The sequence below is a fragment of the Mustela nigripes genome, chromosome 17, assembly GCF_022355385.1.
Source record: "Mustela nigripes isolate SB6536 chromosome 17, MUSNIG.SB6536, whole genome shotgun sequence".
NCBI classification, from domain to species: domain Eukaryota; kingdom Metazoa; phylum Chordata; class Mammalia; order Carnivora; family Mustelidae; genus Mustela; species Mustela nigripes.
The window spans coordinates 27,335,794-27,355,058 of NC_081573.1; the positions used below are offsets into that span (position 1 = coordinate 27,335,794).

General features: G+C 42.0%; 1 long non-coding RNA gene across 1 annotated transcript; it reads left to right on the plus strand.

Moving 5' to 3' along the window:
• The first annotated feature begins 2,308 nt into the window (after positions 1 to 2,308).
• Positions 2,309 to 16,848, plus strand: LOC132006015 (uncharacterized). Its single transcript, XR_009400948.1, has 3 exons — positions 2,309 to 2,330; positions 16,081 to 16,221; positions 16,489 to 16,848. It is a non-coding gene; the product is annotated as an uncharacterized LOC132006015 (long non-coding RNA).
• The last annotated feature ends 2,417 nt before the right edge of the window (positions 16,849 to 19,265 follow it).

Sequence of the window (19,265 nt, forward strand, 5' to 3'; positions counted from 1 at the left end):
CTCTCCACCTGCTCCCCACACACCTCAGGCAGCCCCTAATGTGTTCTTTGGATCTAGGAGCTTGGTTTCTTCTGTTGACTCCCCATATACTTCATTGTTTCTTCTGTTGATTCCCCATATACTTCATGTACTTCATTGTGTGTGCATGCGCGCACGTGTGTGTGTGTGTGTGTGTGTGTAGAGACACTATGTATTCTTTATTCATCCACTGATGGGCACTTGGGTTGTTTCTGTGTCTTGGTTGTCATAAATGCTGTGATGAACATGAGGGGTACAGATATATTTTTGAGGTAGAGTTTTAGTTTCCTTTGGGTATATAAGCAAAAATAGAATTGCTGGGTCATGTGGTAGTTCTATTTTTAATTTTTGAGGAATGTCCGTACTGTTTTCACCAGTGGCTGCACCAACTTATATTCCCACTAACAGTGCTCAAGAGTTTTCTTTTCTCCACATCCTTGCGTGTTATCTCTTGTCTTTTGGATAGTAGTGATTTTCACTAGGTGTGAAGTGATATCTCATTGTGGTTTTGAGAGAAGGAGTCTTCCAATGAAGAAAAGTTTCAGAGTTCTCCCTACTTCATATTTTTAGAGAATATAATTGTTTTCAAGGAGAATAAAATTTCCAGTTTAGCATAGGACTAGTAGGCTCTTTTTTTTTTTTAAGATTTTATTTATTTACATGACAGAGACACAGGCAGAGGAGGAATACAAGCAGGAGGAGTGGGAGAGGGAGAAGCAGGCTTCCCACTGAGCAGGGAGCCTAGTGCGGGGCTCGATCCCAGGACCCTGGGATCATGACCTGAGCCTAAGGCAGATGCTTAACGACTGAGCCACCCAGGTGCCCGGGCTAGTAGGTTCTTGATAAATATTTGTTGAATGAATAAATGTTAGTGAGTTTCTGTTTTATTAGGCAACCTCTAAAGCAGTTGTTGAATTCAGAATCATCCTATTTAATAGTGAAGATGAATTCTTACATGGAAAGTGTGCCATCCGGGGCACTGGGTGGCTCAGTGGGTTAAAGCCTCTGCCTCCGGCTCAGGTCATGATGCCAGGGTCCTGGGATCCAGCCCCACATTGGGCTCTCTGCTCAGCAGGAAGCCTGCCTCTCCCTCCCTCTCTCTCTCTCTCTCTCTCTCTGCCTGCCTCTGCCTACTTGTGATCTCTGTCAAATAAATATATAAATAAAATCTTAAAATTATCAAAAAAAAAAAAAGAAAGAAAGAAAAGAAAAGAAAGTGTGCCATCCAGGGGTGCCTGGATGGCTCATTTGGTTAAGTGTCCCATTCTTGATTTCACCTCAGGTCGTGATCTCAAGAGTTGTGGATCTACGCTGTTGTGTTGTGGCCTTGTGTCGGGATCTACGCTGGGCGTGGAGGCTCCCACAGATTCTCTTTCTCCTGCTCCTTTTGCCCCCCCCCACCCCCCTTAAAAAAAAGAAGAAAATATACCATCCAGAAATCCAGAAATTTGAGACTCTGAGCCATTGATAGTTTGGCTTATATTGTTACATTTAATTTTGCTGTTCAAACAACAGGGAAAGATAGGAAAAGGTTAAATATACTTTATGGCTTTGTTTACATAATAGCTTATGTAAACATAGCTTACATAAACTTAAACATAGCTTAAACATAAACTTAGCTTCTCATTTTTAAAGTTTTTTTGGGGGGGCTCTTTAAGATGGAAACTCATTTTATTTTAAAATAGAGTTGATTTTTCTCTGCCTACTTGTGATCTCTCTCTGTCAAATAAATAAAATTTAAAAAATAGAGTTGATTTTGAAATATCAGGCATTTGATTATATTTCTTTATTTGCAGTTTTATCTTTTGCTTTTATTTAGCCTTTCAAAGAAATACATTTTGAGTTGTCAAGATAGGGAAGAGCCCTTATCTCTTCAGCAGTCCTGTTTACCTACTTCTGTTGTAGGCTGGCTTCCTGCTTTTTTGAAATTGCATGGACCAATATCTGATTGTGTTTAACGAGTATATAGGACATGAGCCATTTCAGAACTCATTTCACAATATCCAGAAATTCTTTCTGTTCAGCAACAATAGTAAAATTGCACTATAGTATTTTAAACATCCACTTTTGGCAGAAGACTCCCTTTCTCTGCCATTTTATTTTTATAAATTATGGGTTTCTTGTACCCATCTAATCCATACATTCTGTCCCCTTCAGAAGAACGTCTGTCATCATCTCTTATTTTTGCTCTGATTTCAGTTTTCTAAGTAGACCATGACACCAACAGATTGTCTGTTACCGAAGAAATTCTTGGTTTCTTGGATGCTTCTGCCAGAGGACTTAGAACATTGTGGAACCAACACATGTCAAGGGTTAGTTGACATATTTGTGGTGGCATTGAGAGGCTTGTGGCCAAAGGGTGTTTTTTTTCTGGGGCAGCTTTGCAAAGCTTTCCTTTGGTTGCCCTGGGTCCCTGGTGCCCTCTGTCTGCATTTCCTGTCCACTTGCAGAGCCTGATTGTCCTCCCCTCACCCATTTTGTGACCTTCTCTAGAATTTTATGATAAACTTCATTTTTTGGTAGCCATGATGAATTTTTGCTGTTTATGGCTAAAAATATCCCTGATTAATGCTATGTCTTTGTAGAAGTTTTTCTGGACATTTCCATCTATACATATATAATACACTGTTTCTATAATGGGAACATCATGTTCTGTAACTTGGATTTTTTTTCTTTAACAGTAATTTCTGGATGTGTTGTCATGTCAGAATTATAATTCGGTCTAATGGTAGATGTTTCTTCTCAGAAAATGAAAACATGCTTAATTTCTACTAGGTACTCTATTAGATCTTCGTTTGATAGGTTTGGGTAAAGTTTGCTTTTCTTAGCTGGTGCCTTTTTTTTTTTTTTTAGATTTATTATTTTAGAGCAAGAGAGAGTGCTTGAGTCGGGGGAGGGACAAAGGGAAAGGGGGAAAGAGAGAATCTCCAGTAGACTCCCTGCTGAGTGTGGAGCCTGATGTGAGGCTTGATCTCACAATGCTGAGTTGACCTGAGCCTGAAACCAAGAGTCGGACGCTTAACTGGCTAAGCCACCCAGGCACCCCATGACAGCATTTTTATATATTTTGTTTTATTTTTTTAACGGTTTTATTTATTTATTTGGCAGAGAGAGACATTACAAGTAGGCAGAAAGGCAGGCAGACAGAGGTGGTGGGGGTTGGGGGAGCAGGCTCCCCGCTGAGCAGAGAGTCGGAAGCCGGAAGTGGGGCTCGATTCCAGGACCCTGAGATCATGACAGGAGCCGAAGGCAGAGGCTTAACCCACTGAGCCACCCACCCCATGACAGCATTTTAAATCATTCTTTTGAGTCTTCCAATGGTTTGGAGAATAGAATCTTCTCATTTGTTGAACCTAATCCCAAACTTGTATAAAAAAATAGACCCATGGAAAGTATAGGATGAAAGTCAAAGATTTTTAAAAATTCAGTACTGATTTTACAGTAGTAATTTTTACCCTTTTTCAGGTCATTAATTTTACTAAGAATCATAGACTCTTCCACTAAATGCGCCACATTCATTATCTTTTGTATAACAAATTACTCTAAAATTGGTAGTTTATTTATTTATTTTTTTAAAGATTTTAAAATTGGTAGTTTAAAATAAGAAAATTTATTTTCTCTGCGTTTCTTTGGGTGAGGAGTTGAAGAACAGCTTAGCTGGGTGGTTCTTCCTTAGGATCTCACAAGGTCACAGTAAAGATATTGGCCACAGTTGCAGTCAACTGAAGTCTTGAGTGGGGCTGGAAGGTTTCTTCCAAGGTGGCTCGCTCACATAGCTGTTGGCAGGAGGCCTCGGTTCCTCAGCGTGCGTGTCATCATGACATAGCACCTGGCTGCCCCCAGAGTCAGCATCCGAGAGAGAGGAGAAAGCTAGTTTCAGAGGTGACACACCGTCACTTCTGCTGAATTTTATTTAAGTCACTGAGTCCAGTTCATACTCAGACAGAGGGGAATTAAGTTCCACTTCTTGAAGGGAGAAGTATCATAATTAGTATACATGTACATAAATACGTATATAATTATTTTTAAGATTTTCCTTTTTTTTTTTTTTCAAGATTTTATTTATTTGCGAGAGAGGGAGTATGAAGGAGAGGCAAAGGGAGAAGCAGACGCCCCGCTGAGGAGGCAACCCAATGCGGGGCTCGATCCCAGTACCCTGAGATCATGACCTGAGCTGAAGGCAGACGCTTAACTGACTGGGCCACCCAGTTGCCCCAAGATTTTATATTTAAGTAATCTCTACACCTGATGTGGGGCTCGAACTTAGAACTACAAGATCACGAGTCGCATACTCAGGGCTGCTGGGTGGCTCAGTCGGTTAAGCATCTGCCTTTAGCTTAGGTCATGATCCCGGGGTTCTGGGATTGAGCCAGCCCCATGTTGGGCTCCCTGCACAGTGGGGAGCCTGCTTCTCCCTCTGCCCCTCACCCTGCCAGTGCTTTCTCTCTCTCTCTCAAATAAATAAAATACTTAAAGAAAAAAGAGTTGCAGGCTCTACAGGCTGAGCCAACCAGGCACCCTGGCAGATGTTTTGAAACCACTACATGTGTACCTGCATCTGAGTTCAGAATGTTTATGGATTTTTTTTATTCATGCATGGACATCAGGTTGAGAATTGCAATTTTGTATTGCGCTGGTTACTCTTCAAGCTATGAGTCAGAAAGTATTCTGAGGAATTCTAGATACAGCTGTTCCTTAACAAATGTCTTTATGCACTCAACATTTATTTATTATACAAATATTTCCCACATGTTATTTTCTCTTCATAATGGAGTGAAAGTAGCCTTTTTGAAACATGCACTTACTCAAGTTTCTTCCTTGCTTTTATGCTCAGTCACTTCAGTGGTTCCCATTACCCACAAGATAGAAAGTTTAAAATCCTCACCATATCCTACAAGCAGCATGACCCCTGGGCCAGGTTTGCCTGATAGAGTCCTGATAGAGCATAATTATTGACAGTACTCTGACTGCCAAGACAACCCTGGATGAGTATCAAAATGAGTTGATGGGACAGTGTGAGATCCAGGACTGGGTGTGGGACCAGGATAGAAACCGCTGTAATGGACAAAACAGACAACTGACCAAGTCGAATCTGCAAAGTGCACTAGATAACTGATTCATCAATTTTCCATCCCCAATTCGATCACTATTTATGGAAGAGACTCTAGGGACAAGATGTCTCTGACTTTCTCTCCAATGATTCAGAAAAAAACAAACAAACCCATTTCTATATAAATGTAGAGAGAAAGAAGAATGAAGCAAGTAGAGCAAAAGGTAAACAAATAGTAAATTGAGAAAGAACACATGGCGCTTCTCTGAACTATTCTTGCAACATCTCATTGTTTAAAATGATATGAAAATGAGGGGCGCCTGGGTAGCTCAGTGGGTTAAGCCTCTGCCTTCCACTCAGGTCATGATCTCAGGGTCCTGGGATCGAGCCCTGCATCGGGCTCTCCGCTCAGCAGGGAGCCTGCTTCCCCCTCTCCCTACCTGCCTCTCTGCCTACTTGTGATCTCTGTCTGTCAAATAAATAAAATCTTTAAAAAAATTTAAAAAATGATATGAAAATGAAAACTTAGGAAACTAATATGTAAATGGCTGAAAAAGCCAGTGCTCCAGTTTCGAGATGGAATGATACAATTATCCAACCCACGACTCCTTTGTGTCCTCTGGCTCTGCTTGGTCCTCTGGTCTCCCACTCTGTTGTCTGCCTCACTCAGTAAGCGTTGGCCATTCTGCTCTTTATTCATGGCTTGAGCATGCCATGCTCTTTGCATACCCCTTGCTGGGCTTCTTTTCCCACTTCATCTAGTAAACTCCTATTCATCCTTCAAAACTCAGTTCAGGGGTATGTGGCTGGCTCAGTAGAGCATGTGAGTCTTGATCTTGGAGTAATAAGTTCAGACCCCATCTATGGTATAAAGATTACTTAAAAATAAAATCCTAAAAAAAAAGGGGGGGCTGCCTGGATGGCTCAGTTGTTAAGCATCTGCCTTTGGCTCAGGTCATGATCCTGGGGTCCTGGTATCAGGTATCAGAGCCTGCCACATCAGGTTCCCTCCTCAGTGGGAAGCCTGCTTCTCCCTCTCCCCCTTTCCCTGCTTGTGTTCCCTCTCTCACCGAGTCTGTCTCTGTCAAATAACATCTTAACAACAACAATAAAAAAATGAACCCCACAATTCAATCAGTAATTCCCATAGGGAAACTTCCTGTAACCATTTAGACAAGATCAGGGGTCAGTGTTCTAGACACTCAAGCATCTTGTACCATATATTTACACTTTCTTTATATAGCACTGCATTCTTTTTTTTTTTTAAGATTTTATTTATTTATTTGACAGACAGAGATCACAAGTAGGCAGAGAGACAGGCAGAGAGAGAGAGAGGAGGAAGCAGGCTCCCTGCTGAGCAGAGAGCCTGATGCGGGGCTCGATCCCAGGACCTTGGGATCATGACCTGAGCGGAAAGCAGAGGCTTAACCCACTGAACCACCCAGGTGCCCCAGCACTTCATTCTTGATCAGATTTATTGAAGCTCCTGTGTGCTGAGCATTCTGTTAGCTATTGAGAACACTAAGGTAAGCAAATATAGTCCTTGTCTTACATAGCTTAGGAGCTAGTAGGAGACAAACAGAATCTATGTAAAATTACAAGTGACAAATGCTACAAAGAGGGTAGCTGAAGCTATGAGGCCCCACTGGAGACCAGGAAAGACTTCTTGGAGAAGTGATAGAAGCAGTTAACTAGGAGAAGAAGCAGGACAGATCATCTCCAGGAGGAAAGAATATCATATACAAAGATCCTGGGGCCAGAGAGAGTGAGACAAGGATGAGGGACCAATAGAAGCTCCCGTGTGGTGGATGTTCATTGCAAGGTGTGACCAGTGAGGCAGGTGGGGGCCAGACCACCAGGGTTTTTTTTAAGATGTTACATCTTTATCCTGCAAGCAATGGGAGAATGAAGTCCCTTGAGTGTTTTTTAACAGGAAGGGATAGAGAGGAGGCATGATATGATCAGACGAAAATTTTGGAAACCTCTGCTGTTGGAGGTGAGCCAGAGGAGAAGCAGGTGGACCAGCCAGGAGGTTACTGGGGTGGTTTGGAAGATAGATGGTGTTGGTTCTGATCAGTGTGGTGTTGATAAAGTAAAAAGATACAAAAGCAGGTGGTGATGGGTTCGACACGGGGGGAAAACAGCAAGATGGAGGGAAGCGTCAGGGTTGAGTCAGGTTTCTGGCTTACATAAGCTGTTGGACGGTGTTACCATTTACCAAAATAGGAAACACCAGAAGAGGAGCAGGCGGTGGGGTGGGGGGTGGGGTGGGGGACTGATGAGTTTTTGATTTGTTAAGTATCAGATAAGTTGTTTTTGAGTGCAAACAACAGAAAATGTGGGTCTACCGTCTTAAATTGTAATGAACTTACTACCTCACATAAAATCTGGTGAGAGGGCTGGTTGATTCAGCAGCCCAGTGGTATCAAATATCTCATCTTGGGGCGCCTGGGTGGCTCAGTGTAGTGATCTCAGGGTCCTGGGATCGAGGCCCACATCAGGCTCTCTGCTCAGTAGGGAGCCTGCTCCCCCCCACCCCACCTGCCTCTCTGCCTACTTGTGATCTCTCTCTGTCAAATAAATAAATAAAATCTTAAAAAAAAAAAATCCCATCTCTACCCACATTTTTGCTCTGCCTTGCTCTGAACACGAGCTAGCTTCCTTTTGTGATTGGAAGATGGCTAGAGACATTAGAGTCCAGAGCCAGAAAGAGGACTTTCTCCTCCTCTCTCTCTCTCTTTTTAAATATTTATTTCATTTATTTAAATATTTCTTTGTGAGAGAGAGTGAGCGTGCACAAATGGGGGCAGTGGCAGTGAGAGAGGGAGAAGCAGACTCCCTGCTGGGCACCAGTTGAGCACATGGGGCTCAATCCCAGGACCCTGGGGATCACAACCTGAGCCAAAGGCAGACACTTAACCGACTGAGCCACCCAGGCACTCTCCTCTTCTGTCTCTTTAGGAGCTGACTACCTGTCCCAGAAGCCCTCACAGCATATCTATCTGTATCAGTCGTAGTATTTAATGCTATACGCTGTAAGAATCTCAATGACCAAGTGACTTAACACAACAAAAATTTATTTCCCACTCCCATCACAATTCCATGCAAGTTGGGTGGCTCTCTCAAGGATCTAGGATCCTTCTTTTACATGATTCCATGATATTGGAGTCCAGTCCTTTTAGCCTCATGGGTGAGTAGAAGAGAGAGACCCAAGGATCTCACTTGAAATTTTAGGGCGAAGCTCCAAAGTGACAACTTTTATTTCTGCCCACATTCCGTTGTCCAAAACTGGTTCCCACACTACCCTCACAGCATAAGAGGCTGGGGGATGTAATCTTAGTCTGTGCCCCAAAAGAGGAGCTGGGGTCGGTCACCATGCAGCCAGTCTGCTGTATCCTCCCATTATCAGCGGCCAGAATTAGGTCAAATACCTTCCTTCTGCCACTGATAAGGGGAATGGAATTACCAGGATTGGCTTCTATTAGTCATATCTGTGTGAGTGTAGATTTTCCTTCTATACTTCAATCATAACAACATATTGCAACAGATTGAAGGCAAGAACAGCACTACTGGAACCATCTTGCAGCCACAGAAGGGAGCTAACCACCCCCTTCATTGGATTTTTTATGAGATAAAGTCATTATGGTTTAAACCAGTTGATTCACATTTTCTGTTATTTGTACAGAATGGACATGGAAACTGTATGACCCTCTTAATAGATGCAGAAAAAGCATTTGACAAAAATCCAACATTCTTAGCAAACTAGGAATAGGAAGAGATTTTTTCAAACTTTTAAAGAACATCTACAAAAAAAACCTATAGCTAGCATTGTACTTAATGGTGAAAGACTGAATTGTTTTTGCTTAAGATCAGAAGCATGGCAAGGATTTCCAGTCTGACTCCTTTAACCCAGTATCATATTGGAATTCCTAGCCAGTGTAATAAAGTAAAAAAAAAAAAAAAAAAAAAAGTAATATATGTACCAGAAAGGAAGAAGTGAGACTGTTTTTATTTGCAGCTGTTACATATGTAGACAGTCCTTAAAAGTATACAAAAAGACTACCAGAATTAGTAAATTTAGCAAGATCCCAGGATTCCAGATCATTATACCAAAGTCAGTTATATTTCTACATATTAGCCATGAAGAATCCAAAAAGAAATTTGGATAACCATCATATTTATGTTAGCATCCAAAAATGTAGGAATAAATTTAGAGAAGATACACAGTATACGGGTGCCTGGGTGGCTTCATTGGTTAAGTGTCTAGCTCTTGATTTCTTGATTTGGGCTCAGGTCGTGATCTCAGGGTCCTGGGATCAGCATCCCAACAACCCCCAACTCCCGCACCACAGCCTTGTCTTGGGCTCTGTGCTCAGCGGGAGTCTGCTTTTTGATTCTCTCTCTCCCTCCGCCCCTCTCCCCCACTCTCTAAAATAAATAAGTCTTAAAAAAATAATACAGTACATGTACATTGAAGACTACAAAACATTGTTGAGAGAAGTTAAAACCTACATGAATGGAGAAATATACCATGTGCATGGATTGGAAGATGACATTTCTCCCTAAATTGGTCTATAGATTCAAGGCAATCCCAATTAAAATCTCAGCAAGTGTTTCTGTAGAAATTGATAAGCTGAGTCTAAAATTTATGTGGAGAGGCACCTGGGTGGCTCAGTGGGTTTAAAGCCTCTGCCTTCGGCTCAGGTCATGATCCCAGGGTCCTGGAATCAAGCCCCGAGTCGGCTTCTCTGCTCAGTGGGGAACGTGCTTCCCCCCGCCCCCTGCCTGCCTCTCTGCCTACTTGTGATTTCTGTCTGTCAAATAAATAAATCTTTAAAAAAAAAATTGTGTTGGGGCACCTGGGTGGCTCAGTGGGTTAAGCCGCTGCCTTCGGCTCAGGTCATGATCTCAGGGTCCTGGGATCGAGTCCCGCATCGGGCTCTCTGCTCGGCGGGGAGCCTGCTTCCCCTCTCTCTCTCTGTCTGCCTCTCCATCTACTTGTGATTTCTCTCTATCAAATAAATAAATAAAATCTTAAAAAAAAATTGTGTTAAATGCAAAGGATTTAGAATATCCAAAACAGCCTTTGTTTTATTTTATTTTATTTATTTTTAAGATTGTATTTATTTGTCGGACAGAGGGGGGGGAGAGAGAGAGCACAAGCAGTGGGAGCAGCAGAGGGAGAGGGAGAATCAGAATTGCTGCTTAGCAAGGAGCCCAGTGCAGGACTCAGTCCTGGGATCATGACCTGAACCGGAGGCAAATGCTTAACTGACTGAGCCACCCAGGCTTCCTCGAAACAGCGTTCTGAAAGGTGAACAAGTTTGGAGAATTTATACAACCTGATTTTAAGACGTACTGTAAAACTATAGTTATTGAGGCAAGACATAGAGATCAGAAGAACAAAATTGAAAGTCCAGTCCAGAAATAGACCCATAATTATATGGCCAATTGCTCTTCCACTGAGTTGCCAAATTAATTCAATAAGGAAATACGGTCTTTTTATTAAATGTACTAGTATAACATATCTGTATGGAAAGAGGTATGTTCAAGAGTCAAGGTTTAATAAAAGGTTTAATAAAACAATATTTTTACTAAGTCATCAAGTGCATTTTAAAAAAAATTTCAGTATATTTAACATACAACATCAAGCACATTTTTGTTTTATTTTGGTTTTGTTTTGTTTTTTTAGATTTATTTATTAGGGGCACTTGGGTGGCTCAGTCGTTAAGCGTCTGCCTTCAGCTCAGGTCATGATCCCGGATGGAGCTCCGAATTGGGCTCCCTGCTCAGTGGGGAGCCTGCTTCTCCCTCTCCCACTCCCCCTGCTTGTGTTCCCTCTCTCACTGTGTCTGTCTCTGCCAAATAAATAAATAAAATCTTTTTTAAAAAGATGAATTTATTTTTTTAAATATTTATTATTTTTATTTATTTATTTATTTTTAAAGACTTTATCTGACAGAGAGAGAGTGAATGCATAAGCAGGGAGAGGGACAGAGCTGGAGGGAGAAGCAGGCTCTCTGCTGAGCAGCGAGCCCGACATGGGGCTCCATCCTAGGACTCTTGAATCACTATCCAAGCTGAAGGCAGCTGCTTAACCAGCTGAGCCAACCAGGTGCCCCAAGATATACTTATCTGAGAGAGAGAGAGAGAGTGGGGTCAGGCAGAGAAGCAGACCCTGCTGAGCAGATGCAGAGATTTAATTCGGGGCTCTATCCCAGGACCCTGGGATCATGACCTAAGCCAAAGGCAGATGCTTAACCAACTGAGCCACCCAGGCGTCCCCATCAAGCACCTTCTTAAGTGCAGCTCTTTTTTCTGTAAGTGGGTGATAGGGACGAATACCATAACTATTGGTACAGTTTGGTGTCAGTGCCTTGATTCATAGGAACCATCAGCAGTTTGATGAGCCATTGCTTTTGTGCCCACAGGCAATGTGTCAACACAGCAAAAAAAGCAAGTCACATTTTAGTATTATTACAAAAATAGTTTTGACCTTGTGGGACCCCCCAAAAGGATGTGTGGAACACACTTTGGGAACTACTTGTCTAGAAAGAAGTAAAAAGAGAATGGAGGGAGGAGTGACACCAAGCCTTGGAGAAATCTAGTCTTTGGTGGCCTGGTTGGAGGACGCACCTGAAGGGAAACACAGAAGGAATGACCCTGGGAGGTCGGAGAAAATCCAGAAAAATGGAAGGTCAGGGAATGCTTTCAGAAGGTGGACGGGGCCAATCGTGTGGAATACGGGTTAAGATCCACTAAGAAGAGACATGAAGAAGTTCCACTGGTTTAGGGACATGGATAGGAGTGTACGAGGCGGGGAAGGCAAGCTGCTAGGGTGAGAGACTTTGGGGGGATTTGTCAAGGGCAGAAAGAGACCAGAGCAGCTGAGGGGTGGAGTTAGGGTTAGGGTTAGGGTTGCTCATTTACTCTGAGCGAACCAATGAGTGACTGGGTCACGCCCTCGATGTGGAGAAGAGAGCAAAAGAAGATCCCAGGAGCGCGCCTGGTTTAAAGCTTCCGGAGCTAATCAAATAATGGTCTGTTTCTTGAGATGGGAAAGTCAGGACCAAGCTAGGTGGAACATACCTGTAGTTTGAGTTGAGGAAGCATTTCCTTAAGAAATCCTAATTTCCTTTGTAAAGATAATTGGTTTTTTTCCTCCTATACATTGAAGCCCATTTACTATTTCTGTTGGTAAGAAGCATTGAGAGTTTCCAGGTCTTGTGCCTTGGGCTTTTTATCTTGTCCTCTTTTCCAGTTAAAAGTTCACCTTTGTTTAAAAAAAAAAAAATTACCTTACAGGGCACCTGGTTGGTTTGGTCAGTTAACCATCTGCCTTCAGCTGAGGTCATGATCCCAGGGTTCTCAGGGGCCTGCTTCTCTCTCTGCCCTTATCCCTGGTCATACTCTCTCTCCCACTCTGTCTCAAACAAATAAGTAAAATTATTATTATTTTTTTTTAAGATTTTTCATTTTATTTATTTGAGAGAGAGAGAACACAAGTTGGGGGGAGCAGCGGGAGAGAGAGAAGCAGACTCCCCACTGTGCAGGGAGCCCGTTGTGGGTCTCGATCCCAAGACCCTGAGATCATGACCTGAGTGGAAGTCAGATCCTTTAACCAACAGCCACCCAAGTGCTCCTAAATAAAATCTTTAAAAAAGTAAATAAATAAAAAAACAAGTTCACCTTAGTTTTACTCTCTAACCAAAAAAAGTAATGTCTTTATGTAGTAGAAGATTCTCAAATTTTGCCCTATTGGAAAAATGTATATCTTTAATTGAAACTATTCTGGCCCACTTAATTGAGCATTTTCTTATTTTAATGAACAGAATTAACTTGAGTTATCCTTTTTCTATGTAGAGTGAGAAATTATAAGCAAGTGGTTTCCAGTATTTGCTTAAGTATATTTTTATCCTCCCTAATCTTATATAGGAATCCTAATTTTGAGAACACAGCTGCCCTAAAATTTTAACATTTTCAGTGATGTATGCCTGTCCATAAAAAGAACAAATTCTTTTTGAGTAAAGGAGCTCCTTTAATTACTTCCATTTAGTATGAAATCAGGAAAAACACTTTGCTACTTTCATTTGTAGGGACCAATTTCTTGAGTTTATTTAACATAAAAGACAAAGTCATTCAAGTAAAACAGGAAGGAATGAAGATTTTTAAATTTTTTAAATTTTTAAAAAAGATTTTATTTATTTGTCAGAGAGAGAGCACAAGCAGGCAGAGAGGGAGGCAGAGGCAGAGGGAGAAGCAGGCTCCATGCTGAGCAGAGAGCCCGATGCAGGACTCGATCCCAGGACCCTGGGATCATGACATGAGCTGAAGGCAGATGCTTAACTGACTGAGCCACCCAAGCGTCCCAAAATGAAGATTTTGCACAATAAATGTTGTTACTAGAAACAGTGGGTCATTTTTAGGGCCATCAGATTTTATTTTATTTTAATTTTTTTCTCTCTTACTGAGAACTTTTTTTTTTTTTAAGATTTCATTTTTCATTTTTTATTTGACAGGCAGAGATCACAAGTAGGCAGAGAGGGAGGCAGAGAGAGAGGAGGAAGGAGGCTCCCCGCCAAGCAGAGAGCTCGATTCGGGGCTCGATCCCAGGACACTAGGATCATGACCTGAACTGAAAGCAGAGGCTTTAACCCACTGAGCCACCCACGTGCCCCGGGCCATCAGATTTTAAATTGCAGACAGTGGAATGGATATAGGACATAGAGCCAAAATGATTTCACAAAGCTATTTGAAATAGTTGCCTGCTTTTTTTTTTTCCTTTTTTATTTCAAAGATTAGTGTACAAAGTCAGAAAATGTTTAAAATCACATTTTTTAAAAGATTTTATTTATTTTAGCGATAGCGCAAGTAGGGGGACAGGTAGAAGGAGAAAGAGAACTTCAAGTGGACTCCATGCTGAGTGTGGAGCCTGATGTAGGGCTTGATCTCACGCCAAATCAAGAGTTGGACGCTCAACTGACTGAGCTTCCTGGAGTCCTCCATAAAATTGTCACAGTGTTTTTTAAAATTTTTAATTATTTATTTATTTTTAAAGGTTGTATTTATTTGTCAGAGAGAGACAGAGAGACAAGAGAACACAAGTAGAGAGAGCAGCAGGCAGAGGGAGAAGCAGGCTCTTTGCTGAGCAGGGAGCCCTATGTGGGACTCAATCCCAGGACCGTGAGATCATGACCTGGGCCAAAGCAAGATGCTTAACTCATTGAGCCATCTAGGCGTCCCTGTCACACTCTTTAAAACATTACACACTCCAATGAAATCGACCATATTATGCAATTATTTCTATTAAAATTTGCACATGAATTTAATGCTTTTCACATTTTGATAAAATAGCCTGATGCGGCGCCTGGGTGGCTCAGTGGATCAAGCCTCTGCCTTCCGCTCAGGTCATGATCTCAGAGTCCTGGGATCAAGCCCCACATCAAGCTCTCTGCTCAGCAGGGAGCCTGCTCCCCACCCCCACTTCTTGCTGCTCTGGCTACCTGTGACCTCTCTCTCTATCAAAGGAATAAATAAAATCTTTTTAAAAAAAGAAAAGAAAAGAAAATAGCCTGATAAGCTATCTCCTTCCCCCCCAGTTTAAAGCCACGTGAAAGATAAAAAACTTAATCACTTTTGGTATTTCACCTTGAATTATAAGGTAAGTAAGTTCTGCAAAATTCAAAACATGACATTTTCCATTGCTCTATTTTTTAAACAATTTTTTAAAGCTTTTATTTATTTATTTGACACACACAGAGAGATAGTGAGAGACAGAGCACAAGCAGGGAAAGTGGCAGGCAGGCAGAGGGGAGGGAGAAGCAGGCTCTCCGTTGAGCAAGGAGCCCAATGTGGGGCTAGATCCCAGGACCCCAGGACCATGACCAGAGCGGAAGGCAAGCACTTAATTGACTGAGCCACCCAGGCGCCCCTTCCATTGCTCTATTAAAAGAAGTTTTGGGGCACCTGGGTGGCTCAGTCAGGTCATGATTTCAGGGTCTGGGAGTCAGGCTCCCTGCTCAGTGGGGAGCCTGCTTCTCCCTCCTGCCCCTGCTCGCTCTCTCTCTCTTAAATAAATACAATATTAAAAGAAGTTATAGTTCCAACTTTTTGAAGTTACAATTAACTTATGTATTATGAAACAGGTATTACACGTGTATGATAAACAGTCAAAACAATGCCAGAAAAAGTCCATGAAAAGTTTTTGTGTCTTCCCTTTCCTCTGGGAAAAGTGCCCGTACTGGTTTTGCAGGTGTCCTTCCAGCAATGCTCTTTGCATAACAAAGCACATGTATGTGTTCTTTTCCCATGTGGGATGCAAATGATCATTTACTCTCTGTACTGTTCGATACCTTGATGTTGGTAGTTAATATCTTAGGAGTCTTTCCATACCCACATCCACAGAACTACCCCCATTCTCTAAGCCAACTCCATAGAATTCCACTGAAGGGCTGGAACCATAATTCAATCAGTTTTCCCCTGGAGAGGGAGGCAGTCTATCCAGCTCCAGAGATTAGACGCTGGAGCCACACAGTGCGGGTTCAAATCCTGACGCTCCCCCTTCCTCACTGCATAAACTTGGACAAATGACTTAATTTCTATGCCTCGGTTTCATATCCGAAAAAGGGAATCATGAATAATGACCCTGCCACCGGGCAGGTGTGTTGTTGAGTCTTAACGTGAGTTAATGTTTATGAAACACACGGATGTTTCTTACATAAACGGATGTCTAGATTGTTGCTAGTCTTTTTCTGCTATAGGCAATGCTGAATATTTGAGGGCTTGTGTGACTGTGCACAAGACCCTAGCTAGAGTCTGAATCACTAAAGGGTAAAAAGGAAGAAAAAAAAAATATATATATACATAAATATGTGTGTGTGTGTATATATATATATATATATATATATATATATATATCTTCTTTCTCTGCTGTATTTTTCTTCTTTGGTACTTAACACCATTTGACATATACATTTAGAACATTGTATTTTTAATTCCATAAATTGGCCCAGATTTCTTCTCTTAACATTTGGAAAGAAAGATGACAACCAGAAACCTGAGAAACCTCCTGCATTCTAGATTTTTGAAGAGGGCTTTCGAAAGAACCGGGCATCTGTAGTGCTCATCATGCTCTTTCCTGCGGGAGATGACAGGTGAGGGACTCACTGTGTGTGGGAGGTGTGTATGTGTGTTGAGGGGGAAAGGGGGGCTTGCAGAGTTCCTGCCGACAATGGCAGTGGGAGTGTCTGTGATATGTGTAATGACATGCAGAGCCGAATAAATTCTGGGGGGGATCCTTTCTTTTAAGGACAAAAGATGTGGCGATCTACCCTCATTCTCACCACTTCGGTGCATGTCTGCCGGACTAACAGCTGCCAATCCCCGAATTTCCTTGCCTGAGGACTCTCTTTGACCCCTAGGTTCCCATTGGCCCTAGCATGACAGCTCAGAAGTATAAGGAATGGATGAAATGACCCTCCAACCCCACCCTACCAAAATCCCTCCATCAACGACTGGCAGGAAGAAGAAATAGGAAGGAAGAAATACCCAGCTCTCTTACCCCATCCAAAGGGAGCCTCTGAGGTCCCAGAGTTCTCCAGCAGGATTAAGTCTTAGTTACTCATGCTGGGACCCTGCTTGAAAACGAATCTTTCTTGCTGCCCTCCCCTCCCTATCTGATTTCCCCTCCCCCCACTGGCATCTCCTGGGATCACTGACATAAACTGCTTGCCCTTGACACCTTGGCTCGGTGTCTGCTTTCCAGAGAACCCAAAGCAACACAAGACGTATTAGAGTTGTGTTTTGGGAAGGAGGGGGGGGATTGTGCATGTGCGTAAGATTTGTAAATTCATAAATTTCTATTCTGGGTGTATAATAGCTTTGTGCATTAGCCATACTGGTGGAATACTGTTAGTTAATGGGCAAGGCGATTATCTTCGATTTCTCGCCGTAGGATAGAAGAGAATTCTCATTTCCATTTATCAAACCAATTTCCTTCTGCAGATATCAAAAATTGCTTAAGTCAGTTTACATGTCTACTTAGGAGAAATTAATTTGATGCTAGATTAAATGATATTTCGGTCTCTTCAGGATCGGAACCATACAGTGGTTTGAATTGGGAAAGCGACCTGTTAAAAAAATTTCTAGTGGGAAAATACGAGGGTGCTCCCCACTTTTGCCATGTCACTGCCGGTTACACGGGAAGTGAATTCAAGGGGGAGGTCTTTCACCCTAAAACTCAAAACCCACAGATGCCCGGGCATCTTCAAGGCTAAGTTTCAAGATCTAATCTGTGGGTGTGTGGATGGAAATTCTTGCTGAAGCACGTGTGAAAGTGCAGCTGATGAGCTGATAAGGGAATTGCTAAATTCTTACTGAAGAGGAATGAGATGAAATGAGATACTGGAAAATCAGAGCAATACACCTTGCTTTGAAAAACAATGTATTCATTTAGGAGCGACAACAGGCATTTTAAAAATATATATAAGAACTCTCTTATTCAAACTGTGCCCCCATTTCTATCTGTGAGGGGGATCACCTTGATGAATGCTTGGATAGGTCTGGGGAGTTAATTTAAAAAGTAGAAATAGAGTTGTTATCAGAAGACCTGCTTTTTTTTTTTTAATTTACTTCTCTTTATTAAATTTTAAAATTTATTTAAAATTTATTTATTTAAAAAATTTAAATTAACATATAATGTATAATTAGCCCCAAGGGTACAGGTCTGTGAATCGCCAGGTTTACACACTTCACAATACTCACCATAGTACATACCTTCCCCAATGTCCATAACCAAACCACCCTCTCCCTACCCCCTAGCCCCGGCAACCCTCAGTTTGTTTTGTGAGATTAAGAGTCTCTTATGGTTTGTCTCCCTCCTGATCCCATCTTGTTTCATTTATTCTTTTCCTACCCCCCCAAACCCCCATGTTGCCTCTCAACTTCCCCGTATCAGGGAGATCATATGATAACTGAGAAGACCTGATTTTAAGAGGTAGAATGACGTGAGCTTTTCTGAAGATCTTGCTCAGAGCAGTGTTTATACCAGCAAAAGATTGCAAAGCACATAAATGTCCCTCTCACTGCGGTGTGGCTAAGTCACTACGGTGTGGTTCCATGTGCAATTCTCTACAGAGTTGAAACAGGAGGCAGGTGGTCTCATGGACTAACACTGAGAGATGTCTAAGATGGTGGAGTGAAAAGAAAGTTACAGAAAAAAAATGCACATCTATATTTCAGAAAGAAACTGATTTTATAAAGATACATATGTATGTGAATCTAAGTGTGTGTGTGTGTGTGTACGTATTGATTTTTTAAAACAGATTTTATTTATTTGAGAGAGAGAGAGCACAAGCAGTGAGGAGGAGCAGAGGGAGAGGGAGAAGCAGACTCCATGCTGAGTGCAGAGCCCCTCGCGAGGCTTGATCTCACAACCTCCAGATCATGACCTGAGATGAAATCAGGAGCCCATCGCTCAACTGACTGAGTCACTCGGGAGCCGCCGTGTATTGAATTTTTATTTGTCATTGCCTCCCCTACTAGATAGTAAGCTCTATAAAGAGACTATGTTTTCTATGTTCTGTTCATAGAACAAAACATAGTAGTAGTTAATTTTTTTCAATAGTTATTTTTATTTACTTTTGTGTGTATGTTCCTTTCTCTGTGGTGAAATATACATAACATAGATTTGCCATTTTAACCTTTTTAAAGTGTATGGTCCAATGGCATCAAGGAAATTCACGCTGTTGTGTGTCCCCATCATCCATTGAAACTCTGTCCCCATTAAATATTACCTGCCTCCTCCCCTCCCCTCACCCCACCCCTGGCAACTACCATTCTACTCTCCGTCTCTATGAATTTAACTACTCCAGGTACCTTGTATAAGTGGAATCATATAGTTATATAATATTGTTGTTTTTGTGACTGGCTTATTTCATTTAACATCATGTCTTCAAGGTTCATTCATGTCTTAACATGGATCAGAGTTTCCTTCTCTTTTTAAAAAAAAAAAAAAGATTTATTTATTTATTTTAGGGGGGGGTAGAGCACAGTGGGAGGGGCAGAGGGAACGGAAGAGAATCCAAAGCAGACTCCCCAGTGAGTGTGCAGCAGGTCACGGGCCTTGATCTCATGATCCTGAGATCATGATCTGAGCCAAAATCAGGAGTCAGATGCTTAACCAGCTGAGCCACCCAGG